The sequence below is a fragment of the Triticum dicoccoides genome, chromosome 3A (assembly GCF_002162155.2).
Source record: "Triticum dicoccoides isolate Atlit2015 ecotype Zavitan chromosome 3A, WEW_v2.0, whole genome shotgun sequence".
In the NCBI taxonomy this organism is placed as follows: Eukaryota; Viridiplantae; Streptophyta; class Magnoliopsida; order Poales; family Poaceae; genus Triticum; species Triticum dicoccoides.
In genome coordinates this window covers 443,940,189-443,956,466 of record NC_041384.1, presented here as the reverse complement: position 1 = coordinate 443,956,466, position 16,278 = coordinate 443,940,189, and positions in this window count along the sequence as shown.

Genomic DNA, 16,278 nt, shown 5'->3' with positions numbered 1-16,278 from the left:
TCCTCAATCGTTTCTTGACGCCCACTCCAAGTCTCCTGGATCATGTTCATTGAGAAAATCACGTTCCCGAAAGGTACATTCTGTGTGGACTCCATTTGATATTCCTTTTCAGCAAAACTCTAAAATAGGCAAAAAAACAGCAATTTGGGCTGGGCCTCCAGTTAGTAGGTTAGTCCCAAAAATGATATAAAAGTGTAAAATAAAGCCCATTAACATCCAAAATAGATAATATAATAGCGTGGAGAAATCAAAAATTATAGATACGTTGGAGACGTATCAAGCATCCACAAGCTTAATTCCTGCTCGTCCTCGAGTAGGTAAATGATAAAAGAAGAATTTTTTATGTGGAATGCTTTCTAACATATTTCTCAATGTAATTTTATTTATTCTGGCATGAATGTTCAGATCCAAAAGATTCAAGACAAAAGTTTAATATTGACATAGAAATAATAATACTTCAAGCATACTAACTAAGCAATTATGTCTTCGCAAAATAACATGGCCAAAGAAAGTTATCCCTACAAAATCATATAGTCTGGCTATGCTCTATCTTCACCACAAAAAATATTAAAATCGTGCACAACCCCTATGAAAAGCCAAGCAATTGTTTCATACTTTTGATGTTCTCAAACTTTTTCAATCTTCGCGCAATATATGAGCGTGAGCCATGGATATAGCACTATATGTGGAATAGAATGGTGGTTGTGGAGAAGACAAAAAAGGAGAAGACAGTCTCATATAAACTAGGCGTATCAACGGGCTATGGAGAAGCCCATCAATAGATATCAATGTGAGTGAGTAGGGATTGCCATGCAACGGATGCACTAGAGCTATAAGTGTACGAAAGCTCAACAAAAGAAACTAAGTGGGTGTGCATCCAACTTGCTTGCTCATGAAGACCTAGGGCATTTTGAGGAAGCCCATCATTGGAATATACAAGCCAAGTTCTATAATGAAAAATTCCCACTAGTATATGAAAGTGATATCATAGGAGACTCTCTATCATGAAGATCATGGTGCTACTTTGAAGCACAAGTGTGGTAAAAGCATAGTAGCATTGTCCCTTCTCTCTTTTTCTCTCATTTTTTATTTTGGCCTTTTCTCTTTTTTTATGGCCTCTTTTTTTCTCTTCTTTTTTTATTTTTCATCCGGAGTCTCATCCCGACTTGTGTGGGAATCATAGTCTCCATCATCCTTTCCTCACTTGGGACAATGCTCTAATAATGATGATCATCACACTTTAATATACTTACAACTCAATACTTAGAAAAAATATGACTCTATGTGAATGCCTCCGGCGGTGTACCGGGATGTGCAATGATGCATGAGTGACATGTATGAAGAATTATGAACAGTGGCTTTGCCACAAATACGATGTCAACTACATGATCATGCAAGCAGTATGACAATGATGAAGCGTGTCATAATAACGGAACGGTGGAAAGTTGCATGGCAATATATCTCGGAATGGCTATGGAAATGCCATAATAGGTAGGTACGGTGGCTGTTTTGAGGAAGGTATATGGTGGGTTTTTGGTACCGGCGAAAGTTGCGCGATACTAGAGAGGCTAGCAATGGTGAAAGGGAGAGAGTGCGTATAATCCATGGACTCAACATTAGTCCTAAAGAACTCACATACTTATTGCAAAAATCTATTAGTTATCGAAACAAAGTATTAGGCGCATGCTCCTAGGGGGATAGATTGGTAGGAAAAGACCATCGCTCGTCCCCGACCGCCACTCATAAGGAAGACAATCAATAAATAAATCATGCTCCGACTTCATCACATAACGGTTCACCATACGTGCATGATACGGGAATCACAAACTTCAACACAAGTATTTCTCAAATTCACAACAACTCAACTAGCATGATTCTAATATCACCATCTCCATATCTCAAAACAATTATCAAGTATCAAACTTCTCATAGTATTCAATGCACTTCTATGAAAGTTTTTATATTATTCCTAAAAGCAAATTTCCATGTTGTTATAAAGGACTCTCAAAATAATATAAGTGAAGCATGAGAGATCAATTATTTCTATGAAATAAAACCACCTCCGTGCTCTAAAAGGTATAAGTGAAGAACTAGAGCAAAAACTATATAGCTCAAAAGATATAAGTGAAGCACATAGAGTATTCTAATAAATTTCAAATCATGTGAGTCTCTCTCAAAAGATTTGTACACAAGGATGATTGTGGTAAACTAAAAATCAAAGACTCAAATCATACAAGAGGCTCCAAGCAAAACACATATCATGTGGTGAATAAAAATATAGCTCCAAGTAAAGTTACCGATAGACGAAGACGAAAGAGGGGATGCCTTCCGGGGCATCCCCAATCTTAGGCTTTTTGGTGTCCTTAAATTTTACCTTGGGGTGCCATGGGCATCCCCAAGCTTAGGCTCTTGCCACTCCTTGTTCCATAATCCATCAAATCTTTACCCAAAACTTGAAAACTTCACAACACAAAACTTAAATAGAAAATGTCGTGAGCTCCGTTAGCGAAAGAAAACAAAACATCACTTCAAGGTACTATAATGAACTCATTATTTATTTATATTGGTGTTAAACCTACTGTATTCCAACTTCTATATGGTTTATAAACTCTTTTACTAGCCATAGATTCATCAAAATAAGCAAACAACACAAGAAAAACAGAATCTGTCAAAAACAGAACAGTCTGTAGTAATCTGTAGCTAACGCAAACTTCTAGAACCCCAAAAATTCTAAAATAAATTTCTGGACGTGAGGAATTTATCTCTTAATGATCTTCAAAAATAATTAACTAAATATCACTTTACAAAAAAATGGCAGCAATTCTCGTGAGCGCTAAAGTTTCTGTTTTTTTACAGCAAAATCAAAAAGACTTTCCCCAAGTCTTCCGAACGATTCTACTTGGCACAAACACTAATTAAACACAGAAAACACAACCAAAACAGAGGCTAGATAAATTATTTATTACTAAATAGGAGTAAAAGTAAGGAATGAAAATAAAGTTGGGTTGCCTCCCAACAAGCCCTATCGTTTAACGCCCCTAGCTAGGCATAAAAGCAAGGATAGATCTAGGTATTGCCATCTTTGGTTTGCAATCCATAAGTGGCTCTCATAATAGATTCATATGGTAATTTAATTTTCTTTCTAGGGAAGTGTTCCATGCCTTTCCTTAGCGGAAATTGGAATCTAATATTCCCTTCCTTCCTATAAATAATTGCATCAATCATTCTAAGGAAAGGTCTACCAAGAATAATTGGACATGAATGATTGCAATCTATATCAAGAACAATGAAATCTACGGGCACATAGTTCCTATTTGCAACAATAAGAACATCATTAATTCTTCCCATAGGTTTCTTAATAATGGAATCGGCAAGGTGCAAGTTTAAAGAATAATCATCAAAATCATGGAAACCTAGCAAATCTCACAAAGTTTTTGGAATCGTGGAAACACTAGCACCCAAATCACACGAAGCATAGCACTCATGATCTTTAATTTTTATTTTTATTGTAGGTTCCCACTCATCATAAAGTTTTATAGGGATAGAAACTTCCAACTCAAGTTTTTCTTCATAAGATTGCATCAAAGCATCAACAATATGTTTAGTAAAAGCTTTATTTTGACTATAAGCATGAGGAGAATTTAGCACATATTGAAACAAGGAAATACTATCTATCAAAGAGCAATTATAATAATTAAATTCCTTGAAATCCAAGATAGTGGGTTCATTTCTATTTAAAGTTTTAACCTCTTCAATCCCACTTTTAACAATTTTTGCATCAAGATCTAAAAACTCCGAATTTTTGGAACGCCTTCTAGGCAAAGGTGGCTCATCTTCAGTCCCATCATTATCAAGATTCATATTGGAAAACAAAGATTTAATAGGAGACACATTAATAACTTTTAGTTCTTCATCTTTATTTTCATAGAAACTAGAAGAACATGCTTTCACAAACTAATCTTTCTTAGCACGCATCCTAGCGGTTCTTTCTTTGCACTCATCAATGGAAATTCTCATGGCTTTGAGAGACTCATTGATATCATTCTTAGGTGGAATAGATCTAAGTTTCAAAGAATCAACATCAAGAGAAATTCTATCAACGTTCCTAGCCAATTCATCAATCTTAAGCAATTTTTCTTCAATCAAAGCATTGAAACTCTTTTGCGAAGTAATAAATTCTTTAATACTAGATTCAAAATCAGAGGGCATCTTATTATAATTTCCATAAGGATTGTTGTAGGAATTACCATAAATTATTAGAGGAATTACTAGGAAACGACCTAGAATTAAAATTACCTCTATACATGTTATTACCAAAATTGTTCCTACCAAAAAAATTCACATCCATAGATTCATTATTATTCTCAATCAAGGTAGACAAAGGCACATCATTAGGATCAGAGTAAACACTCTTATTAGCAAACAATTTCATAAGTTCATCCATCTTTCCACTCAAAACATTAATCTCTTCTATCGCATGCACTTTTTTACTAGTAGATCTTTCGGTGTGCCATTGAGAATAATTAACCATAATATTATCTAGGAGTTAGTAGCTTCTCCTAAAGTGATTTCCATAAAAGTGCCCCCCGTGACCGAATCTAAAAGATTTCTAGAAGCAAAATTCAATCTAGCATAATTTTTTTGTATAATCAACCAAAGATTCAAACCATGTGTAGGGAAATTACGTATCATTAATTTCATCCTCTCCCAAGATTGTGCAACATGTTCATGATCATGTTGCTTAAAATTTATAATATCGTTTCTAAGAGAGATGATCTTAGCGGGAGGAAAATACTTAGAGATAAAAGCATCTTTGCACTTATTCCATGAATCAATACTATTTTTAGGCAAAGACGAAAACCAAGCTTTAGCACGATATCTAAGGGGAAAAGGAAATAGCTTCAATTTAACAATATCATTGTGCACATCTTTCTTCTGTTGCATATCACACAAATCAACAAAGCTACTTAGATGGGTAGTGGCATCTTCACTAGGAAGGCCAGCGAATTGATCTTTCATGACAAGCAATCGGAGTGTTGAGAAAATCATTGTTGTTGGTATTGGTAAAGTCACACAATTTAGTATTATCTTGAGCCATCGTGACAAGCAAGCAATCCAACACACGAGCAAACAAGAAACAGGCAAAAGAGGCAAATTGGAAAAGAGAGGGAGAAAGGAAAAGAGGGCGAATAAAACGGCAAGGGTGAAGTGGGTGAGAGGAAAACGAGAGGCAAATGGCAAATAATGTAATGCGAGGGATAAGAGTTTGTGATGGGTACTTGGTATGTCTTGACTTGTGCGTAGACTCTCCGGCAACGGTTCCAAAAATGGATCATTGTCGGGAGTTAAATCTTGACTTAACTTGGCTCGAATCTCCCTGGCAACGGCGCCAGAAATCCTTCTTGCTACCTCTTGAGCACTGCGTTGGTTTTCCATTCAAGAGGAAAGGGTGATGCAGTAAAGTAGCATAAGTATTTCCCTCAGTTTTTGAGAACCAAGGTATCAATCCAGTAGGAGATCACGCTCGAGTCCCACGCACCTACACAAACAAATAAGAACCTCGCAATCAACGCGATAAAGGGGTTGTCAATCCCTTCACGGTCACTTACGGGAGTGAGATCTGATAGATATGATAAGATAATATTTTTGGTATTTTTATGATAAAGAGAAATAAAGATGCAAAGTAAAATAAATGGCAGTAGAAATAGCTAAGTGATGAAAGATTAATATGATGGAAGATAGACCCGGGGGGCATAGGTTTCACTAGTGGCTTCTCTCAAGAGCATAAGTATTACGGTGGGTGAACGAATTACTGTTGAGCAATTGATAGAATTGAGCATAGTTATGAGAATATCTAGGTATGATCATGTATATAGGCATCACGTCCGCGACAAGTAGACCGAAACGATTCTGCATCTACTACTACTACTCCACACATCGATCGCTATCCAGCATGCATCTAGAGTATTAAGTTCATAAGAACAGAGTAATGCCTTAAGTAAGATGACATGATGTAGAGGGATAAACTCATGCAATATGATATAAACCCCATCTTGTTATCCTCGATGGCAACAATACAATACGTGCCTTGCTGCCCCTACTATCATTGGGAAAGGACACCGCAAGATTGAACCCAAAGCTAAGCACTTCTCCCGTTGCAAGAAAGATCAATCTAGTAGGCCAAACCAAACTGATAATTCGAAGAGACTTGCAAAGATAAACCAATCATACATAAAAGAATTCAAAGGAGAATCAAATATTGTTCATAGATAAACTGGATCATAAACCCACAATTCATCGGATCTCGACAAACACACCGCAAAAGAAGATTACATCGAATAGATCTCCAAGAAAATCGAGGAGAACTTTGTATTGAGATCCAAAGAGAGAGAAGAAGCCATCTAGCTAATAACTATGGACCCGAAGGTCTGAAATAAACTACTCACACATCACCGGAGAGGCGATGGAGTTGATGTAGAGGCCCTCCGTGATCAATGCCCCCTCCGGCGGAGCTCCAGAAAAGGCGCCAAGATGGGATCTCTCGGGTATAGAAGGTTGCGGCAGTGGAATTAGGTTTTCGTGGTGCTCCTGGATGTTTGGGGGGTACGTGGATATATATAGGAGGAAGAAGTACGTCGGTGGAGCAACGAGGGGCCCACAAGGGTGGAGGGCGCGCCCAGGGGGGTAGGCGCCCCCCCTGCCTCGTGCCCTCCTCGATCGTTTCTTGACGCCCACTCCAAGTCTCCTGGATCACGTTCATTGAGAAAATCATGTTCCCGAAGGTTTCATTCCGTTTGGACTCCGTTTGATATTCCTTTTCGACCAAACTCTAAAATAGGCAAAAAGACATCAATTTGGGCTGGGCCTCCGGTTAGTAGGTTAGTCCCAAAAATGATATAAAAGTGTAAAATAAATCCCATTAACATCCAAAATAGATAATATAATAGCATGGAGCTATCAAAAATTATAGATACGTTGGAGACGTATCAAGGTGCAAGACCCGCTGTAGGAGCAACTCCGGACGTTATGAATGTCTGGCAGAGCAAAGCTGATGACTACTTGATAGTTTAGTGTGCCATGCTTTACGGCTTAGAATCGAGACTTCAAAGATATTTTGAACATCATGGAGCATATGAGATGTTCCAGGAGTTGAAGTTAATATTTCAAGCAAATGCCTGAATTGAGAGATATGAAGTCTCCAGTAAGTTCTATAGCTGAAAAATGGAGGAGAATAGTTCTGTCAGTGAACCCATACTCAGAATGTCTGGGTACCACAACCACTTGACTCAACTGGGAGTTAATCTTCCTGATGATAGTGTCATTGATAGAGTTCTTCAATCACTGCCACCAAGCTACAAAAGCTTCGTGATGAACTATAATATGCAAGGGATGGATAAGACAATTCCCGAGCTCTTCACAATGCCAAAAGCTGCGGAGGTAGAAATCAAGAAGGAGCATCAAGTGTTGATGGTTAACAAGACCACTAGTTTCAAGAAAAAGGGCAAAGGGAAGAAGGGTAACTTCAAGAAGAACGTCAAGCAAATTGCTGCTCAAGTGAAGAAGCCTAAGTCTAGACCTAAGCTTGAGACTGAGTGCTTCTATTGCAAAGGGACTGGTCACTGGAAGCGGAACTACCCCAAGTATTTGGCGGATAAGAAGGATGGCAAAGTGAAAGGTATATTTGATATACATGTTATTGATGTGTACCTTACTAATGCTCGTAGTAGCGCCTCCATATCTGATACTGGTTCTGTTGCTCATATTTGCAACTCGAAATAGGGGCTACGGATTAAACGAAGATTGGCTATGGACAAGATAATGATGCGTGTGGAAAATGGCTCCAAAGTCGATGTGATCGCCGTCGGCACGCTACGTCTACATCTACCGTCGGGATTAGTTTTAGACCTAAGTAATTGTTATTTGGTGCCAGCGTTGAGCATGAACATTATATATGGATCTTTTTTGATGCGAGACTATTATTCATTTAAATCAGAGAATAATGGTTGTTCTATTTATATGGGTAATATCTTTTATGGTCATGCACCCTTGATGAATGGTCTATTTTTATTGAATCTCGATTCTAGTGATACACATATTCATAATACTGAAGCCAAAAGATGCAAAGTTAATAATGATAGTGCAACTTATTTGTGGCACTGCCGTTTAGGTCATATTGGTGTAAAGCGCATGAAGAAATTCCATGTTGATGGGCTTTTGGAATCACTTGATTATGAGTCACTTGATGCTTGCGAACCATGCCTCATGGGCAAGATGAATAAGACTCCATTCTCCGGAACAATGAAGCGAGCAACTGACGTGTTGGAAATAATACATACTGATGTATGCGGTCCGATGAGTGTAGAGGCTCGCGGCGGGTATCGTTATTTTCTGACCTTCATAGATGATTTGAGCAGATATGGGTATATCTACTTGATGAAACATAAGTCTGAAACATTTGAAAAGTTCAAAGAATTTTAGAGTGAAATGGAAAATCATCGTAACAAGAAAATAAAGTTTCTACGATCTGATTGTGGAGGTGAATATTTGAGTTATGAGTTTGGTCTTCATTTGAAACAATGTGGAATAGTTTCGCAACTCACGCCACCTGGAACACCACAACGTAATGGTGTGTCCGAACATCGTAACCGTACTTTATTGGATATGGTGCGATCTATGATGTCTCATACTGATTTACCGTTATCGTTTTGGGGTTGTGCTTTAGAGACGGCTGCATTCACGTTAAATAAGGCTCCATCTAAATCCATTGAGACGACACCATATGAACCGTGGTTTGGCAAGAAACCAAAGTTGTCGTATCTTAAAGTTTGGGGCTGCGATGCTTATGTGAAAAAGCTTCAACCTGATAAGCTCGAACCCAAATCGGAGAAATGTGTCTTCATAGGATACCCAAAGGAGACTGTTGGGTACACCTTCTATATATCACAGATCCGAAGGCAAGATATTCGTTGCTAAGAATGGATCCTTTCTAGAGAAGGAGTTTCTCTCGAAAGAAGTGAGTGGGAGGAAAGTAGAACTTGATGACGTAACTGTACCTTCTCCCGAATTGGAAAGTAGTTCATCACAGAAATCAGTTTTAGTGATCCCTACACCAATTAGTGAGGAAGTTAATGACGATGATCATGAAACTTCAGATCAAGTTACTACCAAACCTCATAGGTCAACCAGAGTACGATCCGCACCAGAGTGGTATAGTAATCCTGTTCTGGAAGTCATGTTACTTGACCATGACGAACCTACTAACTATGAGGAAGCAATGATGAGCCTAGATTCCGCAAAATGGCATGAGGCCATGAAATCTGAGATGGGATCCATGTATGAGAACAAAGTGTGGACTTTGGTTGACTTGCCCAATGATCGGCAAGACATAGAGAATAAATGGATCTTCAAAAAGAAGACTGACACTGACGGTAATGTTACTGTCTACAAAGCTCAACTTGTTGCGAAAGGTTCTCGACAAGTTCAAGGAGTTGACTACTATGAGACCTTCTCACCCATAGCGATGCTTAAGTCTGTCCGAATCATGTTAGCAATTGCCGCATTTTATGATTATGAAATTTGGCAAATGGATGTCAAAACTGCATTCCTTAATGGATATCTTAAAGAAGAGTTGTATATGTTGCAACTAGAAGGTTTTGTCAATCCAAAAGATGCTAACAAAGTGTGCAAGCTCTAGTTATCCATTTATGGATTGGTGCAAGCCTCTCAGAGTTGGAATATACGCTTTGATAGTGTGATCAAAGCATATGGTTTTATACAGACTTTTGGAGAAGCATGTATTTACAAGAAAGTGAGTGGGAGCTCTGTAGCATTTCTAATATTATATGTGGATGACATATTGTTGATTGGAAATAATACAGAATTTCTGGATATCATAAAAGGATACTTGAATAAGAATTTTTCAATAAAAGACTTCGGTGAAGCTGCTTACATATTGGGCATCAAGATCTATATAGATAGATCAAGAAGCTTAATTGGACTTTCACAAAGCACATGCCTTGATAAATTTTTGAAGAAGTTCAAAATGGATCAGTCAAAGAAAGGGTTCTTGTCTGTGTTACAAGATGTGAAGTTGAGTTAGACTCAATGCCCGACCACTGCAGAAGATAGAGAGAAAATGAAAGTCATTCCCTATGCCTCAGCAATAGGTTCTATCATGTATGCAATGTTGTGTACCTGACCTCATGTGTGCCTTGATATTAGTTTAGCAGGGAGGTACCAAAGTAATCCAAGAGTGGATCACTAGACAGCGGTCAAGAACATCCTGAAATACCTGAAAAGGACTAACGATATGTTTCTCGTTTATGGAGGTGACAAAGAGCTCGTCATAAATGGTTATGTCGATGCAAGCTTTGACACTGATCCGGATGACTCTAAGTCACAAACCGGATACGTATTTATATTGAATGGTGGAGCTGTCGGTTGGTACAGTTCCAAGCAGAGCATCATGGCGGGATCTACATGTGAAGTGGAGTACATAGCTGCTTCGGAAGCAGCAAATGAAGGAGTTCATATCCGATCTAGGTGTAATACCTAGTGCATCGGGTCCAATGAAAATCTTTTGTGACAATACTGGAGCAATTGCCTTGGTGAAGGAATCCAGATTTCACAAAAGAACCAAACACATCAAGAGATGCTTCAATTCCATCCGCGATCAAGTCAAGGAGGGAGACATAGAAATTTGCAAAATACATACGGATCTGAATGTAGCAGACCCATTGACTAAGCCTCTCTCACGAGCAAAACATTATCAGCACCAAGATTCCATGGGTGTTAGAATCATTACTATGTAATCTAGATTATTGACTCTAGTGCAAGTGGGAGACTAAAGGAAATATGCCCTAGAGGCAATAAAAAAGTTGTTATTTATATTTCCTTGTACCATGATAATGTTTATTATTCATACTAGAATTGTATTAACCAGAAACTTAGTACATGTATGAATACATAGACAAACAGAGTGTCCATAGTATGCCTCTACTTGACTAGTTCGTTAATCAAAGATGGTTAAGTTTCCTAACCATAGACATGTGTTGTCATTTGATGAATGGTATCACATCATTAGAGAATGATGTGATGGACAAGACCCATCCGTTAGCCTAGCATAAATGATCATTTAGTTTTATTGCTATTGCTTTCTTGATGACCTATACATATTCCTCTGACTATGAGATTATGCAACTCCTTAATACCGGAGGAACACTTTGTGTGCTATCAAACGTCACAATGTAACTGGGTGATTATAAAGATGCTCTACAGGTCTCTCCGATGGTGTTTGCTGAGTTGGCATAGATCAAGATTAGGATTTGTCACTCCGAGTATCGGAGAGGTATCTCTGGGCCCTCTCGGCAATGCACATCACTATAGGCCTTGCAAGCAATGTGACTAATAGATTGAACTAGGTATGAGGATACCGACAATCGAATCTCGGGCAAGTAACATACCGATGACAAAGGGAATAACATATGTTGTTATGCGGTTTGACCGATAAAGATCTTCATAGAATATGTAGGAGCCAATATGAGCATCCAGGTTCTGCTATTGGTTATTGACCAAAGATGTGTCTCGGTCATGTCTACATAGTTCTCGAACCCGTAGGGTCCGCACACTTAACGTTTGATGACGATTTGTATTATGAGTTATGTGATTTGATGACCGAAGATTGTTCAGAGTCCCGAATGAGATCACGGACATGACGGGGAGTCTCGAAATGGTCGAGAGGTAAAGATTCATATATTGGGGGATGCATTCAGACACCGGAATGGTTTCGGGAAGTTTCGGAGTACCGGGGGTTATTGGACCCCCCCCCCCCGGAAGTTAATGGGCCAACATGGGCCTTAGTGGAGAAGAGAGAGGGGCGGCCAGGAGGTGCCGCGTGGCCCCCCTTGCCAATGCGAATTGGACAAGGGGTGGGGGCAGCGCCCCCCCTTTCCCTCTCCTACTCCTTCTGTCTTTCCCTCTTTGCTACTCCAGAAAAGGAAAAAGGAGAGGGGAATCCTACTAGGATTAGGAAGTCCTAGTAGGACTCCCCACACTTGGCGCGCCCCTAGGGGGTGGCCTCCTCCTCCTCCCCCCTTTTATATACGGAGGCGGGGGCACCCCAAAGGCACAACAAGTCTTCTCTTAGCCGTGTGCGGTGCCCCCCCTCCACAGTTTATCACCTTTGTCATATCGTCGTAGTGCTTAAGCGAAGCCCTGCCCCGGTAACTTCACCATCACCGTCACCACGCCGTCGTGCTGAGGGAACTCTCCCTCGTCCTCATCTGGATCAAGAGCTCGAGGGACGTCATTGTGTTGAATGTGTGCTGAACACGGAGGTGTCGTACGTTCGGTGCTAGGATCAATTGGATCGCGAAGACGTTCAACTACATCAACTAGTTACTAAACGTTTTCGCTTTCGGTCTACGAGGGTACATGGACACACTCTCCCCGCTCGTTGCTATGCATCTCCTAGATAGATCTTGTGTGATCGTAGGAATTTTTTTGAAATACTGCGTTCCCCAATAGATGGTTCACTGGCGGCTGCGTGTGAACTACCTGCAGACCATGCAAATTGGACGACTCACTTCTGGATTTAAGAAGGCAAAAAAGACCCTCTGTTGCTGTCAAGAACAAGTATGGAGATATTAGGTCCCCCTTTAAGATTCCACGAGATGGCTTAAACTCTTGCAGCTTCTTCCAATTGAACATAAGTGAGGGAGTCCGGGATTAGGGGGTCTCCGGACAGCCGGACTCTATCCTTTGGCCGGACTGTTGGACTATGAAGATACAAGATTAAAGACTTCATCCCGTGTCCGGATGGGGCTCTCCTTGGCATGGAAGGCAAGCTAGGCAATACGGATATGGATATCTCCTCCTTTGTACCGACCTTGTGTAACCCTAACCCTCTCCGGTGTCTATATAAACCGGAGGGTTCTAGTCCTTAGGACAACATACAATCATACCATAGGCTAGCTTTTAGGGTTTAGCCCCTCCGATCTCGTGGTAGATTAACTCTTGTAATACCCATATCATCAAGAATAAATCAAGCAGGACATAGGGTTTTATCTCCATCAAGAGGGCCCAAACCTGGGTAAAACATCGTGTCCCCTGCCTCCTGTTACCATCCGCCTTAGACGCACAGTTTGGGACCCCCTACCCGAGATCCGCTGGTTTTGACACCGACATTGGTGCTTTCATTGAGAGTTCCTCTGTGTCATCGCCGTAAGGCTTGATGGCTCCTATGATCATCAATAGTGATGTAGTCCAGGGTGAGACTTTTCTCCCCGGACAAATCTTTGTGTTCGGCGGCTACGCACTGCGGGCCAACTCGCTTGCCCATCTGGAGCAGATCAAAAGTTACGCCCCTGGCCACCAGGTCAGGTTTGGAAGCTTAAACTACACGGCCGATATCCGCGGAGACTTGATATTCGACGGATTCGAGCCTCTGCCTTGTGCGTCACACGGTCACGATGAGTACGATTTAGCTCTACCATCGGACAGTGTTTAGGAGATCGCACCGGCAGCCGCTCCGACCCTCAATTCGGAGCCAGTTGTGCCGTCCATGGACGGGTGGATGGACCCCGCCACGGAGGCCTATCCTCAGCGATGATCGAGCCAAACATCGACCTTACCCTGCACGAGAGCCGTGTTGTCAAACTACCGGATCCTTCTCCGGCCACGGACTCCGAACCGCCCGCGCCCGTTCCTAGCGAATCCGATTGGGCGCCGATCATGGGGTTTACCTCCGCGGATATTTTTCAGCACTCGCCCTTTGGCGACATACTGAACTCATTAAGGTCTCTCTCCTTGTCAGGAGGATCCTGGCCGAACTATGTCCGGCGGGATTGGGATGCGGATGACGAACAAATTCGCTGCCCACCCACCACCCACTTAGTAGCCACTGTCGACGACTTGACCGACATGCTCGTCTTCGACTCCGAAGACATCGACGGTATGGACGACGATGCGGGAGACGAAGAGGAACCACTGCCCACAGGGCACTGGACAACCACCTCATCATACGATATATACATGGTGGACACACCCAAAGAAGGCAATGGCGACGAGACAGCGGAGGATGACCCCTCCAAGAAGCAACCCAAGCGCCGACGTCAGCGGCGCCGCTCTAAGTCCCGCCAAAGCAAAAGTGGTGATACCGGCACAGGAGATAATAGCACTGCGGATAGTGCCGAAGATGGCAACAATCCCCCCCAGCACGATTTAGGGCAGGAGAAGGGAGAAGCCAGCCCTCCAGAAGGAGCGGCAGACAGAGAGGCGGAGGATGATAATTACATGCCTCCCTCCGAAGACGAGGCAAGCCTCGACGATGACGAATTCGTCGTGCCAGAGGATCCCGTCGAACAAGAGCGCTTCAAGTGCCGGCTTATAGCCACGGCAAATAGCCTTAAGAAAAAGCAGCAACAGCTTCAAGCTGATCAAGATCTGCTAGCTGACAGATGGACTGAAGTCCTTGCGGGCGAGGAATATAAACTCGAACGCCCCTCCAAGAGTTACCCAAAATGCAGGTTGCTACCCCGACTGGAGGAAGAAGTGTATGACGCAGCTGATCGGCCACCTCGTGGCCGCGACAGAGAGGCATTCCAGCCAAAAGCTCAGCCTACACCCCGACGCCATTCAAATAAAAAGGCATGGAGAAATACGCCAGACCTGCGAGACATATTGGAGGACAAAGCAAAACATGCAAGATCGATCTACGGATCACGAGGGCGCGCCACTATGCGAGACGATAATCGTCACGCCGGATATAGTAAAAGTAAATCTGGCCGGGCCGAGCACAGCGGGCAAGACTCATTGGAGCTATGTCGCGATATAGCCCAGTACAGAGGCGCCGTACACCCCTTATACTTCACAGACAAAGTAATGAATCATCAAATCCCAGAGGGTTTCAAACCCGTAAATATAGAATCATACGACGACACAACAGATCCAGCGGTATGGATCGAGGATTTCCTCCTGCATATCCACATGGCACGCGGTGATGATCTACATGCCATTAAATACCTCCCACTCAAACTCAAAGGACCAGCTCGGCATTGGCTCAATAGCTTGCCAGCAGAGTCCATTGGCTGTTGGGAAGATCTGGAAGCCGCATTCCTCGACAACTTTCAGGGCACTTATGTGCGACCACCAGATGCCGATGACTTGAGCCACATAATTCAGCAGCCAGAGGAATCGGCCAGGCAATTCTGGACACGGTTCCTAACAAAGAAAAATCAAATCATCAATTGTCCGGATGCAAAGGCCCTAGCAGCTTTCAAGCACAACATCCGTGACGAGTGGCTAGCCCGGCACCTTGGTCAGGAAAAGCCGAAATCTATGGCAGCCCTCACGACACTCATGACCCGCTTTTATGCGGGAGAAGACAGTTGGCTGGCTCGTAGTAATAACATATCAAAGAACCATGGTACTTTGGATACCAAGGACGGCAATAGCAGGTCACGTCACAACAAACATAAGCGCCGCATTAACAGCGACAATACCGAGGATACGGCAGTCAATGTCGGATTCAAAGGCTCTAAACCCGGTCAGCGAAAAAAGCCATTCAAAAGAAGCACTCCGGGACCATCCAGTTTGGACCGTATACTCGATCGCTCGTGTCAAATACACGACACCCCCGACAAGCCAGCCAACCACACCAACAGGGATTGTTGGGTGTTCAAGCAGGCCGGCATGTTAAATACCGAAAACAAAGATAAAGGGCCACATAGCGATGACAAGGAAGAGCCCCGGCAGCCGAACACTGGAGGACAGAAGAGGTTCCCCCCACAAGTGCAGATGGTGAACATGATATATGCAACCCACATCCCTAAGAGGGAGCGGAAGCGTGCGCTCAGGGACGTATATGCGTTGGAGCCAGTCGCCCCAAAGTTCAACCCATGGTCCTCCTGTCCGATCAGCTTCGATCGCAGGGACCACCCCACTAGTATCCGCCATGGCGGATTCGTCGCACTGATCCTAGACCCAATTATTGAAGGATTTCACCTCACTCGAGTCCTTATGGATGGCGGCAGCAGCCTGAACCTGCTTTACCAGGACACAGTGTGCAAAATGGGTATAGACCCCTCAAGGATCAAACCCACAAAAACGACCTTTAAAGGCGTCATACCAGGTGTAGAGGCCCATTGCACAGGCTCAGTCACACTAGAAGTGCTCTTCGGATCCCCGGATAACTTCCAAAGCGAAGAGTTAATCTTCGATATAGTCCCGTTCTGCAGTGGTTATCATGCACTTCTCGGGCGACCCGCATTTGCGTATTCA